This window comes from Aedes albopictus, chromosome 3 (assembly GCF_035046485.1).
Source record: "Aedes albopictus strain Foshan chromosome 3, AalbF5, whole genome shotgun sequence".
NCBI lineage: Eukaryota > Metazoa > Arthropoda > Insecta > Diptera > Culicidae > Aedes > Aedes albopictus.
In genome coordinates, this window is record NC_085138.1 from 440,639,468 (window position 1) to 440,657,967 (window position 18,500).

General features: G+C 38.4%; 1 protein-coding gene across 10 annotated transcripts in view; it reads left to right on the forward strand.

The window, feature by feature from the left end:
- Positions 1–18,500, forward strand: part of LOC109425970 (teneurin-m) — a 649,264-nt gene that overhangs the window by 202,744 nt on the left and 428,020 nt on the right. The window lies entirely within an intron of this gene.

Consider the following 18,500-nt stretch of genomic DNA (forward strand, 5'->3'; position numbering starts at 1 on the left):
TCACAGATAAAATATTTAATTTCCAAACACAATAGAAATTACTGTATCGAAAATAAAAGAAATTTCTCGATTGGTAAGAGTAATTTTTACTGGAATATTTGATCAAGAACCACCATTACGGGCCTTCTCAAAACAAAAAAAAATTGTTTCAAATTTCTCAACAACACCAGTAGCATCAAACGTTAAGCAAACGAGTGTCTTAATTACTGCTTACTGCATTCGTTTTTATGGTATGGCAAGCTTTGCTATCTGAAGGATCGAATGAACTGAAAAAATAAGTTTGTTTAAATTAAATGCATTCAGGAAAGCTAAGAAACTGTGTGGTAGTTCTTATGTTCCGTAGAAAACCTTAAAAAATGAGAAACTTGATCTCCAAAAAAATGTTGTGGGAATGCCTTTATCGATTTTTCCCAAATTTTGATCAAGGCATTCCTTAGACAATTTGTTGAGAAAGTGATAAAAATTTAGATAATTTTTGGTATTTAGTGATAAATAATGTTGGAATCATTGAAAAACACCTTTGTGCAAATGCAAATTTGAAAAATTTAGTTATTTGTTAGAGAACTCGACTGTTCTTTAAAATATCAAGACAATTGAAAGGAAATATAAAAATATGGAGTACAATATGCTATACTCTGAAAGAAGTAGGTAAAAATCATTATAACAGTTCATTTCATTTACTAAACAAAGTGTATTTATAATTTCTGAAACAGTCTATAATAAGCCAATCCTTATGTTCCGAGCCTAATATAATCTATACAAATAGAATCCTGGGGAATTGTTAAAGCTTGTAGAACATCAGAGATGTTTTACAAGCATTGAAGCATCCAGGCCTACTATGCAACGTTATTGATTCCACAATTCAGCCATTCAGTAGCGATCGAACTCTCTCGTACCAACCGCTGAGCTTTTTTTTTGGGTTTCATGGTGGTTCTATGTAAGGATTTCCAGCAATCCTTACTACGTCACCGCCAACGACTTTGCCGGTCGTCGTCTCTGGATCACTGCCATTGCTTCTGCCGCCGCCACCGCGCCGACTGCGATCCGTAGATCCGCAAAGTCAAGCACCTAGAGTTATGCAAAAGCCATGACAATTCTCCTGCAATCGAGCACGATTCATCTGAATCTGGTCTGCCTGCCCTGCCATCAGCCAGCAACAGCACCGGGAAACGCCAGGAAATTCACTACAATAAAAGATGAAAAATATTCCAACGATTTCTCCATTTTTCCATATATGCACCTCTGCTGGTTGGTTCCTTCAGGCGGGTTGGCGTCGGAGTCGGAGACGACGACTACGACGACATCACGACAAGCCAGCGCAAAAAGGAAAGCAGCTTCTGGCAAGGAGACGACTTTTTCTCCGGTTCCTATCTGCGTTGAGTATGCAAACATGGAACCGTCGTCGTCGTCGTCGTCGCAGTCAGTATCGTCTCCGAAAGAAGTCGGATGGATGACGAGGAAGGCAACTCCCAAGCAGGGAAAGTACCTACGCTGGCTGCTAACGAGGAGGACTTACAGCCAAGAATCAAGCAGCGAACGAGATAGCACCGGAGCTAAACCGGAAGAGACCCCGACAGGGGGTAGGATAGATAAATATATTTGTTTACCCCAAAGAGACGATATTATATTATGCTTTTTTTTCGCTCTCAGCAAACCGTTTGTTAGGGCTGATTGGCCTGGGATAAGAACGATCGGAATGCACAATGTAGTAGAGAGAGCTTTGAATTGAGCTTCGGAAATTTAAATATTATATTTACATTCCCTGGTCGGGCGAGGGAAAGTAACGAGGGGTATGCATGCAACTGTCAAAACATTCGACGACGTCGCCTTACTGAAACAGCATGGCAGGAAGGTACCGGAAATGCTGCACCGAATTCCTTCGCTTTGTGTATACAGATGTGCGCTGGTGGCGTGACTTTTGATGGTTCTTCTCTATCATTACGCACGGCCTACTGCGTTCAGGAGTGTTTGGGTGCGATGTGCGTGCCTGCTTTGTTTTTCTGGCACACTCCCCCTCGTTTCGATAAAGACCTCTTTCTTCGGCACACATGTGTGACATGTCACGGAAACGATGAAAAGGTCTTCAACCACTACACCAAGACCAGCGAATTTCTTGGATCCCAAACAACTCCAGCCGAATCATAGTTATTAATTTGAATAATGATACACAATCGTCGACGAGAGGGACCGTCGTCTATCTGGGTCGCCCCGAAGTTCACAGGAATACTCCAACCAGCTGTGCCACACAAGTCAAGGTCTAGGCAGGCACACATAACGGAATTGCGCGACTCGGCCCTGCACCGAAGCATGAAACGAAAATTTCCACTTCCATATTCGTCGTCCACGTCCATCGGTTCGTTCCGTTCCACTCGTTCGCCCAATCATCATCCCACCCGACCCGTCTCCCGGCCGTCCGAAAATTGTCGATGTTTTGTCTTTTGCATTATAATTAGTTCGCGTTCGTTCTGTCCGCCCTTTTGCGCTCAGACGAGCTTTTGTTGTTCTCCAATTGTTTGATTGCTATATTTCGGTTATTATTTGTTTGCAACTTTTTGTTCGGTTTCTTCGCTTGCTTCTTCACCATCATTTCGGATAATTATGTAAATTACAGTATTTTGCTCACAGCTTACGACCGAAATCTTCGACTGCTGTTGGTTTAGTGGGATGTGTGACAACTTTTTCATACAGATATTCAATCAAAGTAGGTACGTTTCTTTCAGATTCAATTTAATATCAAAGCATGCGTTGGATTATGTGAAAGTGTTTGACCATTATGCGGAAGAATACACACAGTACAATGATCATTCCATGGTCACCCAGCAATACCATTGCGCAATATATGGTCCCCTAATTTGAGCACAGTAGGCTATTGAAGAAGAAATTGATGTCATGACATTGTATAAGGCACTTCGTAAAATTTTATCCTTCTCTTTCACTCTTACAAAAATTTTGCAAATAACAATATCAATGATGATGATTAACCTGGGCTTGTTAGGGGAATATCTGTAAATAAAAAGAAAATCGCGTTAAGTACTGTTCCTTTGAATTCCACTAAGAATTTGCATCCTTTGACAGATACGTATTTCGACCTCAACTGTAAGGTCGTCTTCAGTGTCTTGTACTTGACTCGACTCAAGAAGCAGAAGATGCCCTTTCACGCTAAAACACTTCAAAACTATAACTCGCGTTCGAACGCGCGAGAGACGAGAAACGACGGAAGATTCAATAATTAAGCATGCACACACATTGGGCCATAAATCATGGTTAATTAATTTCGCCCGTCGCCTTCCCAACTACGACGCGAGACGAGACGAGACCGGCGCGCGACACGCCTGTGACGGAAAATATGTTTCCTTTTATGAGCAACCAATTCATTAATTATCTGTTTTTGACTGTCTGAACCATATTCGAGGTGCGCTGCACTTGTTCATAGCGGAGTTCGGCTAATGCGGTTCGTTGGTCCCAATGAGGGTCGAGTTGGCCATGCCCTTGAATATTACTGGCTGTTTAGCATCCGGGTAGGCGTTTGCTACAGCACATACAGGGGGTGGCCAAAATATTTGGGATAGGCAACTTTTTTTCTCTCGCACAAAAGTTCAACAAGGGGTAACTTTTCATAGAGTGTATCGAATATTCTCAAATTTTGACTGTTCATTTACCTATTATATGTGCATCAGTGGTACAATTTTGAGCTTGATTGGTTAATCTTTTGCGAAGTTATAACTGATCTGGTAAAACACTATTTTTTAGACTATCAATTTTTGCACTGTCATATCTCGGAGACCAGTGAACCGAATTGAATGAAATTTTGAGCAATTATGAACAATATAATAATGCTTGAAAATGCATCATAACATAGATACTTTTTAAACGTTGAAAAAAGTTATGATGGTTTGATGAAAATAAGTCAAATTTACTATACTGCACAAAAATTAGTAAATGTGTTCTTCCTTTAATCCAAACAGGCTGCAATATATCTTTTTATAGATATCTTATGAACAGAAGTAGAAAATCTTTGGATATCAAAAACAAAATTTTATGACATTGATGTAAAAAAAATGCAATTTTTCGAAAAAGATTCAAAAAGTGTCAATCCATCATAACTTTTTTCAACGTTTAAAAAGTACCCATGTTTTAAAAGATTTTCAAGCATTAATATATTGTAGATAAAAGTTCAAAATTTTATTCAATTCGGTTTACTGATCTCCGAGATATGACAGCTCAAAAATTGGTAGTCTAAAAAATAGTGTTTTACCCGAACGGTTATAACTTCGCGAAAGATTAACCAATCGAGCTCAAATTTGTACCAATGATGCACATATAATAGGTTGACAAACAGTCAAAATTTGAGAATATTTGATGCACTCTATGAAAAGTTACAGCATGTTGAACTTTTTTGTGAGAGAAAAAAAGTTGCCTATCCCAAACATTTTGGCCATCCCCTGTATGTTATGATGTGTTAGATGAAGTACATTTTTTTATCTTCACTTCGTTTTAGAATGATTCAGTTTTATTTCAATGCTTTTGCATTGGAATTCTATAGCATTTAAACATCTAAACATCCAAAGTCCTGCTTTTTATGTCTTCACCAGCGTTTGTGGAACTCAACCGTCAGCTTCATAGTACACTTTGACTCACTACACCACGCAATCATCTCTTCCTCATTCCTTCATCCGCTATGTAGACTAAATCTATCCGAGTCACCTTGGTTGATCGCAAGCACGTATTTCAAGCTTCCCCAGACGATCAGCCAGTGCAGTGCCTGTACGCATTACTGCAGATGCCGCAGCGCTTCAACATCGTTTACCGCCCACTTTGCATCTTTCACAAAGAGATAACGCTTCGCTTGCCTCCGCACCGGGGACCTAGCATACACCAGTAGCGTGGAAGGGACACAAAAAGACATTTTACTCCTGTACACTTTTTGGGTTCCATTTTGGTCCCATATCAACTGTGCAAAATTTCAGCTCGATCGAAGAGACTTATTTTTAGAGCCAGCCATTTTAAGTTTTCATACGATTTACTATGGGGAAAATCATTTTTTCGAAGAAAAATCGCCACAGGTTGCCCCTTAACCCCTAAAAATATATCGATGAATGTTTTCTGTTGGAAATTTTACGAGGAACAAACCCTCTGAAGACCGCAAAACGATCTAAGGCATGTGGAAAAAGTTATTGACTGAAAACCGAATGGCATGCCAACACTGTTTAACATGTAAGGAATAACAATAAATAATAAAATCTCGTCATTTTATCGATCGGATAAGGCTTAATAGCTTTTTCCACGAATGTTGCATCGCTTTGCGGTCTTCGGAGGTCTGATTCCTCGTGAAGTTATCTACAGAAATCTTTCAACGACTTATTTTTCTTTGAAGAAGTAAATTTTCCCTATAGTTAATCGTATGAAAACTAAGAATGACTGGCGCTAAAATATAGTTTCTTTGATCGATCTGAAATTTTGCACAGCTTATATGGGACCAAAATGGAACTCAAAAAGTATACAGGAGTTGCAGTTTTTTCCATTTTTTATATTTTCCCATATAAACCGTGTACCAGGCTAATACACCAGTTCACTAGGTCTTCCGCTTCTGCCAACGACGTTAGCTGCCTCTCCTTCGTCAACCGTCCTCCGTCTTGTAGCACCACCAGAGACACTCTCAGACACGCCCAAACGCCTTCCATGTGCGGCGCGTTCGGCTAGTTCAAGTTCCGTCATGTCCATCAGTCATTACTTCTTCGCAGTCTTCTATCTTCGGCACAATCTCCTTACGTCCCCAGGAAATTCGTTCCATTTTCGGAATAGAGTTCGACTGGTTTGCCCTGGAGACACACGAAACGCCGCCGGATCGCCACCAGATATACTTGCGTCAACAAGTTGTGGACCACTTCTGGCGTCGACCAGCACACGGAGCTATAGCATGTCGTAATTCATCGATCCCACTTCTTGTAGATCTCATTGTCGATTGGTTAATCCCAGTCGCTGCCGCTACTCGACAGTTCATGAATCAACATTTTACCGTGGATCACTAAGGTAACATTATTCCTCGAACAGGTTCATAACGTTGCTCATAACTACCCTTTTGGATGGTCTACGAACGCCAGAGAAATAGGTCATCTCGAAACTTGGTCAGGACCGTGAACTCGTACGTATATGGACTCCACACTATCCCCAAAACTCGCTTCAAATTCGATTATTTGTCCTACACCTACACAGTTCACTGATGCTTTCCAGAAATTTGTCCGAGTTGGAGACTCCAGACCTCAAACCCACCTTTGGAATGGACGAACTTTACTTCCTGGGTTCATTTTATCGTTTCTTCGACCGTATTCACACTACCGAGGTAGTCGTTCACGTAATGATTCTCCACTATTGCCTTGGATTCCACCAAAAACAGTTGGAGACTCCAGACCTCAAACCCACCTTTGGAATGGACGAACTTTACTTCCTGGGTTCATTTTATCGTTTCTTCGACCGTATTCACACTACCGAGGTAGTCGTTCACGTAATGATTCTCCACTATTGCCTTGGATTCCACCAAAAACAGTTCCACTACTCCTCTGCGTTTCGGTTCCTGACCTGACAGACTGTACAAGAAGTACTCGTCACGTCCGATAAACCTCCACGGCGCCCTCATACCCTCTTCACGTACTCGGACTTGGAGATTCATCCCCTTGATATCGCCACCGAATCCCGTCTTTTGTTGGGACACTTGGAAACGGATGTGAACTTCGCTGTAGACGCCCGGTCCCTTCAGCAATTTGGGATTCAACGACACTCCGTTGACCGCTACCGTTATCGCTTTAGAACTCTTGGATAACTATTGGGGAATAGCACTTCGTTCTCGTTTCTACAATAGCTTCGATTCGAAATGGTCGCCCGCTCGTACGATAGCGCTGTTAAGTATCGCCTTTGCTCGCTTGTCATCTTTGGATTCCAACAACCGCACCTTGGACAGACTCCCCTGGGTGTAATGGCTGCGGAGCATGTTAACAAATCAATAAGGGTGACATTATGTCACCATCATCCTTCCCTACCCGCAGAAGTTGAACGTGGCCGGTAGTTGAAGCTTTCATGTATGTATTTTCACACTCTTAATTCTCAAAAATCTGTTCATTACCCTTAATCAAATATTATAGAGTACAATACATATAACCAACTCTTGATATAAGCAGGCGAACACTTTTTACCGATTGCTGCGCCACACTACGACTCGCGGTCGAACTAATTTGCCTTAATAGAACCAGGGGTGACTTCGATTTCAAATTCTGGGGTAAACATAAAAAAGCGTAATACGTCAGTTCATCAGTTTTCCTGGCGTTAAAATAAATCATTCGGCTATCCAGTCTCAGTTTTTAGTTGAAAACCAGCATTATTTCGCTATTGTGTAGTAATTTAAGAATAAAGATAATAATTAATTAATTAGTAATTTAAGAACAGTGGAACCAGGTTTAACCCATATGCATATGAACTATTCCCTGAAGAAGGTTAAATAAATATAACCGAAACCTCGGATGTAGAAGCAAAACAGTCTTTTGCTACCCACTCAGACTGCCAGAGCCGAGAAATTCCCATCAAGCGTATGAACTAAAAATATGAACATTTTTGAGAAGGTTAGAAGCCACACCATCTGAGGAAAGGTTTGAATGGCTTATCATTACATCAGATCGAACTAACACACGATGTTAATATATTTAGAAATAATTATAATAATTAAATATGTGCTCGAATCCCGAATTTATAATAAATGAAATCTTAAGAAAACAATACGTTTATTCATGTTTCGGTAGGAACTTCTTGTATAAATATGTTGCACAATTTTATGCGAGGTTGGGACCCAGCATCAGGATGTCCAGTCATTGGTCCAGTCTTCTCTGATAATCCACCGGGACAAACACTCCAATATCCGGATCAGTAATTATCCCTTCTCCAGAAGTTCTGAGGATAGCCCCTAGGTTGGATCTCGATCTCGGGCGAGGGAATCATTTTCTGTGCCTTGTCTCACATAAGACATTGTTCCGTGTACGGCCAATATTATGTTTTTTTTTATTATGCGGATGTAATCTGGAATCAATGTATAATAATAAATTGTAGAAGACATAATTTACTGCTTACTTACATCAAATATTTCAATATTTGGTTCTTGTTCGTCGATATTATGCTTATCAGTCATCTAACAGTAATCACAATTTTCACCCATGTACAAACTTTTACGCAGGAGTGACATTTGAGCGGCAGAACAAAACCAGAGCTACTACGATCCTTTTTAATAAAATGTTTCGATTTCCCACCACCAGTTGGTGCTCCTGTCAAATAATTCCGTTCGCCAGATGCTTATATGGGATTCTGAAAAGTGGGTCATCTTGTTCTTTAAAATCTTTGCCTTAATCAATTGCTATAAGGGGCATCCACTAGGAATGTAGAGCTTACAAATTAAGGGGGGTAGACTGTTGTTTATTCATAAATTTCAACAGGTATACTTTGAATTCTACTACATTCCTTCTGTAGAAATGCTTTCAACTAATAACTCTAACTTCAGTGGCGACCAGATTGTGTCAGCCCTGATTTTGCCAACCCCTTTTTGACCGAATTTGTCCCAATTTTTTAACAAGGGAAGTTAAAGTGTGCTTCATTCAGCATTTCCTTTTTATTATTTTTTGTTATTGCCTTTTTATTTTAGGGAAATTCAGCCCGAGACTGGTTCATCCCCGTTGCCTTTTTATAATTAATACATCAATTGAGCTAATGTCCAGAAATTTCTTGAGATTCCTACAGGAAATCCTGCTGCAATTCCTCTAGCAATTCTTGCTGGTGGTTCTACAGAAACTCATCTAGGGATGTATTCAGATATGTCTGTAGAAGTTTCTCCAATAGTTCTTCCAAGACTTACTCCGTGAATTTATCCAGAAAAGTATCTAGAGGTTTTCTTATGGATTCTTTTATAAATTCTTCCTAGGATTTCTTCACAACTCCTTGCTGGAATTTCTTTAGTAATTCTTGCTGTGTTTCATCCAGGACTTTCGGCAGAAATTCTTCTTGTTTTTGATTTTATTCCAGACATTCCTCCTGTGATACCTCTAGATGTTTTTGTTGGATTTCTTCAGAAACTTTTGTAGGGTTTTTCTTGAAATCTTTGGTGGTATTTCCCAGAGTTGTCTACAGGAACACTTTTAGGGGTGTATCCAGAGATTTCTGTAGAAATGTCTACAACAATTTATGTAGGGATCTTTCAGGATTACAGATTCCTCCAGAAATTCTACCAAAGTTCAACCAGAGATTTCACACGAGATCCCTCTAGGCCTTGGCGTTATCTTGTGATGCAGTTGGGGTGGCGAAACTCTCGAAAATTGCACAATATAAACTTTTTTCATCTCAATGTACAAGTTTTCACGTGAATATACCTAAATAAGAAAATTTGCGTCGATATTTTTCGAATTTTATTGATTTCGAGAAGCCTTGCCGCAAACTAAACCCCCCCCCCCCCCCACCAATTACGTCACAAGTTGGCACGTATACCTCTAGGGATAAAAAAAATGTGGATACCTTCAATAATTTCTTCTGGAATTACTTTAACAAATTTTCCAGCAATTTCTCTGCGAATTTCTCCAGGATTCCTCTATAAATTTCCCTACAGGGCTTCCTCTTAGGGTTTCTCCAGGATTTCCTCTAATTATTTCTTTAGGAATATTGTTTGGTATTGCTTCAGGAATTTTTCTTGTGATATCTTTCGAAATTCTTGCAGAGATTCTAGAGATTCAGTCTGGAAATTATCCTGGAGTTCATGCTAGAATTCCTCAATTTTTTTCTACTGGAAAGTCTCTAGAAATTGCTCCACAGTATTTTTTTTTTCTTAAGGAATTCCTTCAGGAATTTCATCTGGAGTCCTAACAGGGATTGCTTCCCAAATTGCAATAGGAGTTCCTGAAATGATTCTTCTTAAATTACTCCAGTGATTTATCTAGGAATTTTGTAGGGATGCATCATTCAGAAATTGCTCAACGAACTTATCCGGAAACTCCTTTGAAGATTTCCACAAATAATACTTACAGGATGGATTCCTTCATGAATTGCTCGGGTAATAACATCAGGAACTGTTTAAGGGAATTCTCCAAAAAATTTCACCTGGAATTTCACCAAGGCATATGCGAGTGATTCTTTTTGGGATTTTTAGACGTTTCTCTGGGGAATAACAACAAACTTATCCCATTATCAAATAGAGGGGAATCTAATCTACTTCTTACTGGTCAGAAATTTAATGAATACAGGGAAATACGCTTAGGAGGAACAGGAAAAGCAGAAATTCACAATGGTTGTTACGCCATTTTCTAGATGTTTGTCTAGAAATGTTTATTTCCAGAAGTTTATTGTTCATTCTAAATCTACTGGCAGTTTCAAAAAGTATCTAACACACTTTCAAAGCTGTTTATCTTTTCTAGTAAATCTTAAGCCACACGTGTTATTATTGCAAGTGATTTCTTCAAAATGAGATATCTACTAAGCTTTGCAACGCTCTCAAAAACCTTTCCATTTCTGTCCTGGGACCGACAATCTTTGCCGCCGCCAGGAAATGAGAAAACAACAATTCAAAGGAGCTTATTTCTTTTCACCTCACCACCTTACCACGCATCCCCACCTCCACCGCCCAACGTGGTCCCACCGCAAAGCCCAAAGTCACCAAGAGAGCCAAAGATCAAACCAATTAACAGCAGAATGGCTATCGGCCATTTATTGCACAATGGGACTTGTGAGCTGTCCTCATCCACACAGCCAGCCGTCGTCCGTTCAAGTCCAATGACAACAGCCTTCCCTGCTACTATCAGCTAGCTAGCTAGCTCTTTCTAATAACTTCGAGCTCTGGCCACCACCACCGCTCGCAGCATCACCTCCACCACCGGGCAATAAATGGCATTCAGTCAGTACTCAGCAGTAGGCATCGGAATCTCCTCTAAGGCCGCACTAAACTAACCTCACTTTATTTGTTTTTATGATTCGATATTGCGGTATTTAGAGTCTCAGCTCTCTCATGCTTCTTCCATTCCTGTGTGTCGTCGTCGTTGGATCGACGACGGCCTCGAATGAGAAAATGACTTCAAGCTCGGACTCGGACTCTTGGGAAGAAGTCGAACAATAAGAACTTTATCGAAGACCTTCCTTCACCACCAGCACCTCTCACGTGCCCCATCGCCGCCTTTTAAGGTACTTCCTGTGTGTGTGAGCGAGCGGAGGGGTCACCCGAGAAATCGACAAGACAATAGACAATATTCCACAGCATCATCGTCATAGTTGGAATTGTTGTTATCGCATCGCACATTGGTCTTCGTCCGACTCCGACCACCATCACCATAGCCCACCACTAGCCACCACGAGAGGTCCGGTGCGGTCCAATAACTGGCTTTTTGTTCCCCCCAGCTCCCCCAGTCCCGTCCCGGGTCGTCCGGGCCATGGCCATTCCTGGCGCTCGGAGGGATTCCTCCTTTTGCGGACGATGATGATGCTGGCTGCTGCTGATGCTGATGTTGTGTGGTTATCGAATGGCAATGAAGGAAAATTTAATTCATTTATTGTGCGCTTTTGCTGTGTTGCTTCTGCGTCAGTCAGCAAAAGCCATTTCGGGGTAGAGGTGTGCGCCGATGGTGATAGTTTTGTCATGTCGGCGCCGTTTTCACGGTAGCAAAGACGAAGTTTGGTTCTTAGCTTAGAGATTTCTAGATTATTTGTGAATTTGTAGAAACTTCCTGGTCCAGATTCATTGGAAAATCTATGCAAGATTGACGTTGAATATCAGATGAATTACTAATGAAAATCTACCTGAAAACTTGTAAGATACATCAAAGAGTAACAAGCAAACTTTTGGTAATAAATTTCAGGCTGATTATAGAATTAGATTTGGTTCCTCTAGGTGATAGTCATCCCCATAGTATTCCACGGTGCTGTACAATATCAGGGTGGTTAATTTCAAACGTCATTCACTGCAGCTCTCACTTCAAACAACAAATGTCAACCATCAGCAACAAAAGCTGGTTTGGGTAGCGTTAACGTCAAAACAACTCGAACTATCAACAACATTCAAGAGCAGCTATTGTCTTTTCTTCTTGTAACACACGATGAAGCACTGATCCTCTGATCACATGACTTTTTGTTCTACCGTCAAATTCATATTCCTAACAGTGTGCTACAGTTGTATTTGTTGCGCCGTCCACTAATACCAGCCCAATTAACCATCATCTGGGCCAAGCTTGATGACGCTCATCTAGCAGTGAGTGACAAAATTTCTGCGTCCGAGCGACGGTAACGTGCGTAAGGCTGCTTATGAGATTTACAAAGAAAGAGCACGATGATAGTTCCAATCGTATCAATGGATTCGTCGTGAAAGTCACATAGAGACGGTCGGCTGTAGCGCTGACGGAGTAAAAAGAAAAACGTAAATGTCGAGGCTTTTTGTGTTATGCTGGAAATGGTGCATTAGACTCCAATATTGGAAAGTTTTACCAGAATGCTCCAAAGAGGTCTGGTTACTTTCTTCTGAAGCTATCGTCAGATTTCTTCTAAAAATCACTTCGAAATCCTTTGTGGATGATTCGAAATGTGACTCATGGTTGACCTATATCAAAACTATGAGATGTTCTACCTACTTTTTGTAATTGCTTAGTAGCAACAAATTTGACAGATTCTTTATAGTTCCACTGTAGGTTTCCGGATAACAGTTCTTGAAATGCTTATTGAATTTGTTCCAAAATAGGTTGAATACATTCAGATACATTTCTAATGTAAATTTTACCCCTGATTTCTACTAGAATACTGAATAATTCTAAGGCAATGTTGCATAAATTCATGTCTTTCATTCCAACAGTACCCAATTAATCTATTCAGTCTGTGTTTGCTTTCTATCATTATCTAAAAGATTTCAGTCAGGGCAGCTCTAAGGGATCAGGACAGCTATCTAATGAGTTACAGCTCTGATGACTAAATTTTCGTTTTAAAACTGACTTACAACTGTAATTAAACAAAACATGTAACTTGAGACGCGACATGACAATCACATAATAAAATAGCATCAACCTGAAACATCTACCAAAGGTTGAAATTATAGTGCAGGATTAAGGTTGACCGAACATCAGGCAAAAGTAGCTTCAATGTAGGGCTGGTGGCCAAACTATGGTACGGTCCGTTGTCAAGTAAAAGTCTTGTCTGTCGATCGAAGCATACCACAATTCATTATTGCCAATAAATGCTTAAAATCATCAGTAACACTAGTATACAAAATTAAACGAAAGTCGTGAACTTGTGTCTACGACCAATGTTTTTGAAGTACAATTAAGCGCTGATTTGGAAATCGTGCTTCAAAAAATTTTAAGTGGAACAGTTTTTGAGTTTTTGCTCAATATCGAGTTTCACAACTTTTTGAAATATGGAATTTACCAAAATTCAAATATCTCGCGTTTTGTTCAACCATTTCTAAATCTTTTTCCATAAATTAAAAGCTGAACATAATACAATTCAATCATCTGAAGGCAGGTTTTGTGTCAGATTGATGAATTTTAAGATATTAAAGAGTTTTAGGGACGATCTCTTTAAATTTTAGCAAAACTTTCAAAAAATATGTGGAGAATTTTTTTTTATAAGAAAAAAAAACAATTTAAAGATTCTTTCTCGACGTTTATTTGACATATCATATGCAAACAAGTTACATTAGAAAATTCAGCTCAATCGGAGCATTGATTACGGAGAATGAGATGTGTGAAGTGAGCGACTTTGCTTAAAAATCAAATAAAAATCGATTTCAAATCATCAACCTTGTACGGAAAGTCGACAAAATTTCCGCTCTGATGTTTTTTTACTTTTTTTGTGTTTTCGAACTCAGGGCATGATTCTACACCAAAAACGATAATTAGCTTGCCGAGTTCAAAAATGTTATAAACTAGTATTAATTTAACGAAATTTATTGCAATAATAACAGAAATTTTCGCCAAATGCTTTGACAGTAAACCATAACATATCTCTATGGGACTTATTCGGTGAAAATTTGTTAAAATTCTGTAAAAAAAATGAATTTATTACAAAAAAAATATTAGGTGGAGATCTTAAGAAACATAGAAGAGCATTCTTTTGGAAATTCTGGAATTTTTTTAAAAAAATGAAAAACATGGTCAAATGGTGTTGACAATCAAAGAGGAAAGAAAAATAAAACGTTGAGAATTCATAATGAAAAGTGTAGATCTGTTTCGTAGGGGAAGTTTTCTAAATAAATGACAGTATCTTCTAAACTCCAAAAACCGCGTTTCAAAAAAAAATCGGAAAAATTCATGGAGGATCGCCGATAGAATTCTTGAAAAAAAATCAGAGAAACTTATAATTATAAATTTAAGAAGACGATGAGGAAGGAAATCACAGATTCACATTAGCCAAAGTGACTGGAAATTTGAATGCTTTTCAAGGGCGCATTGGACGCCCTTGCAATAGCACGCAATAGCTCTCTAAGGCAGGTGTTACTTCTGGAAAATGTCCATTCCCTAGTTTTTTTTTTTTGAGCTTGTACGGGAATTCTTGCCGGAGTTCTACCTGGAATCAGAATTCATTAAGGAACTAATTTTAACCAAATGATCTTCTTGAAATCTCACCAAAAGTCGCATTTGAGATTGACCAGGATGTTCTTTCTGATTTTTGTTTTTTTTTTGAGAATAGCTCTGCAGGTTTTTTCAAATCTATTTTCTCAAGTCCCTCCGAAAATTCATTCTGATATTTCTCCATGATGTCCTGCTGGGGCTGCTCCAAAATTTCGTGCTGCGAATTTTCCTACATTTTTTCTGAGATTTTATCAGGAGGCGCTGTCCATAAGCTACGTAGACTTTTTTCGGCCATCTCAAACCTCCCTTCCCCCTCGTAGACTTTTGTTCATACAAAATTTTCGAAATTTGTATGGAGCGTAGACTCTGGCCAGACCCCCCCGTCCTCCTCTAAGAGTCTACGTAGTTTATGGACAGGCCCGGAGTTCCTTCTGGGATCCTTCTAAGAGTTTCTACTGTCCGTGTTTCAAGTAATCTTTTTGTGATACGTCCTGGAATTGCACCAGCTGTTCTCTCTTAAAATTCTTATTGAATAGCTTCTGCAAATCCGCCCGAAGATTCTTCTGAAAGTCCTCCAGTAGTTCTTTTCTGGTAATACTACTGAGATTACTAGGAACCTACTATTCTATGCGTAATTTCTAGAAAATCTTCATAAGTGCCGTCTGAAAATTCTGAAAGATAATTATTTTCTTCCTTCCTTCAAAATTGTTTTGAGGGAATCTTGCCAACTAGGAATCCTCTAGGAACTTCTTGTTGGGACGCATCTAGGAGTTCCTTTATGGGAATCTTCAAGTTTTTTTGATTTGCTAGGAATGCTCCAAGAGTTTCTTCTGAAAATCATTCATGAGTTTCTGAAGAAAGTCCTATAAATTTGATGGATCTTGGAGAAACCTCCAGAAGAAATTCATAAAGAAATATATAAGGTAACATTTATGGAGAAAACGAGAGTTGAGATTTCTGGAGAAATTCCGAATGGAATTTTTGAACACAATTTCCGGAGGTGTTTATGTCGTTTGTATTGGAATAACGATAAAAGACACGTTCAAATGAATAACTAAACGCGTGTAAAAAAATAAAAATCAAATGAAAAATAAATATCAAAATTTATTAAACTCTGTAAATTATGTAAGAAAAATTGTAAAAAAGGAATAATCAGAAGATTAAATAAGCTTTGAAAAATTTGGAGGAAATTTTTCGATAAATATGAATTTAAGGAGACGATTAAAAGTTGTATTTGAAATTTCTTCTGAATTTTTTGCTCTGGAGTTTTTTTCCAGATATATTTTCTTTAGTCCCTCCTTAAGCCTGGTTTTCAAAAAAAAACTTATTGGAATTACTTCAAAAGTTTGTTTTGGGATTTACCATTTCCTTCTGAGATTCGTCAAAAAGTTCCTTCTGACATTTTTTTTTTCAGGAAATTATTCTGGGACATTTTCAGATTTTTTTAGGAAATCTTTCACTGACAAGAGTTTCTGATGGAGTTTGTCAAAGAATTCCAATAGGACTTCTTTTTGGAATTCCTGCAGAAGTTCCTTCGATCTTCAAATCCTTCAAGAGGTTTTGCTGGATTCCTTCAAGTATCTTCTTTAGAGTTTTTTAAGGATTTCTCAATGTGTTTGCTCCAAGAGTTCTTTCTTGAAATTATAGCAGTTGATTTTAGGAATTTCTCAGAAGTTGCTACTAGGAATCTTCTAGGAGCTCTTTTTTGAGAAATATTCATGAGTTTCTTCTGGGAACCTTCCTGCCATTTCTTCTGATTGTTTTAGGAGTTATGTCTGCGAATACTTTCTAGAAATTCATTCTAGTTCCTCAAGGAGTTCCTTATAAGGTTCCTTCTGAAGTTTCCTCGAGAAATCGTGCAGGAACTCTTTCTAGGAATTCTTCAGAACTTCTTGTCTGGATTCCGCCAGGGTAGCTTACACGCCCAGGTTCATTATCATCAGTATTTTTTGTTTTGCTTATTTCTCATTTAGGAATCTAGGCTTCGAGAGAACTTTCAGGTTATCTTTCGGGAGTTTTTGGAGAATTCTGTAGATCAAATCAGTGGATCCCCAATAAAACTCTTGAAGAAACCATCGAAGAAGGATCTGAAGGATTCCCTGGAGATGTCCTCAGGAGAAATCTATGAAGAAATAATCAAAACTATAAAAATTTCCGTAAATTCAGAAACAGCTTTTAGTAAAAAATGGGATAAATAAAATGTTAAAGAATCCTTATCAATATTGCTGAAGAAATACACAAAGCAATGATAAGAAAATCAAATAAACTTTCAAAATTCTGAAGAAAAAAACGCTCTCCAATCCGAATGCTCTCCAAGTGTGCAATGGACTCGTGCTATGCTTCTGGCTCCAGGTATTCCTCCTGAAAAAAATCCCTTTTCAAGCTCTTTTTGGAGCGTCTTAGAAAATTCCTTCAGAAGTTCTGCCAAGAATTCCGATTATGGAATCCGTTTTAACCAAATGATACTCTTCAAATTCTTCCAAGAGGTGTATTTGAGATTCATCCAGACGTTCCTTCTGAAATTCTGATGTTATTTTAAATATTTTTACTGAAGTTCCTGCACAATCTCTTTCTTGGGCTTCCCCTGGAAATGTTTCGTGGTATTCCTCCAATTTTTTTTTGCTGGGATTCCATCGGGAGTTACTTCTAAGATTCTTCAAAAAGTTCCTTCAGGCATTCTTTCAGGTAATCCACCTGACACTAGTTCAAGAATTTCTCGAATTATATCTTGTGGAATTAAGGCCGATTTTTCTAGAAACTTCAACGGACGATCTTTTTGGTATTTGATCACAGATTCCTCCTAGAGATTTTGCTGGATTCCTTCTAGTATCTTCTTTGGATTTTTTTCCAGGATTTCTCTATGTATATGTTTCCTTCAAGAATTTCTGCAGGAGTTTCTTCTGAGAATTCTGCAGGAGTCCCTTCAAGTGATTCTCGTTGAATACCTTCTGGAAATTCTTTAGAAGTTTCTACCGAGAACCCTGCAGAACTTCCATCTGGGAGCTATGTATGACGGAAAACGAGAATATAAATGAACATGGCTACATACTTTTAGGAAAAAGTTCAACTTTTCCTTATTTTCAGGTACTTCAACATGTGTAACTCCACGGTAAATTCTCCAGGTTTTGTTATTAGAATCCTTCCACGAATTTCTTCCAAGAGTTTTTTCCAAGAGTTTTGTTTTGTTTTTTTTTAATGCTCAAGTACTTTCTTCAATCTACAGTCTGCATTGAAGTCCTTTACGAAATATTCAACAAAATTTTATGAGAATATAGAAAAATGTAACAGTAACACCCCCTGTTATTTTTGCTATTTTTTTTCTTCTTGGATTCTTGCACAAATCGCACCAAAAATGCATTGGAAAAGTTCGCCAGAAATAGAGTTAATGTGTTGTTGGGCTTCCAAAGTTCCAGGAACTTTTCTTTAAAAATTACTCAAAATTTTGTTGGGAATTCTGTCAGAAAATGGTATTTATGGATTTAACATGAAATTCTGCCCGTAATTTCTTCAAATCTTTTCAAATCATTTTGAAACTTTTTTTTTTTCACGGGATGCTGGAAATTTGTACGTTAGTGCCATAAGTTACAACGTCTTTTATAAATTTGCACAAAAAAAAAACTCTGAATGTGTTTTATTAAATTAAAAATAAAGAATTCTCGAAACCCATTATTGTTGTCACTCGGCCTGATAATTCACCACAAAACTCTTAAAGAATAAAAAAACCCAGTTTTGGACGTGTTTAAAGAATTCTACCAATGAAATTCCTTGAGTAGAAACATTGAGTTTTGTCTTGAATTTATTGAAATTGTTTACCGGGAAATCCTGTAACAAAAAATATTTCTTTAAAAAAAGTTTAAAAATTCTCAAAATTAATTTCGATATTGAGTTTTTATAATAATGCTTACTGAAATCTTTACACATTTATCTGGGAATTATTTT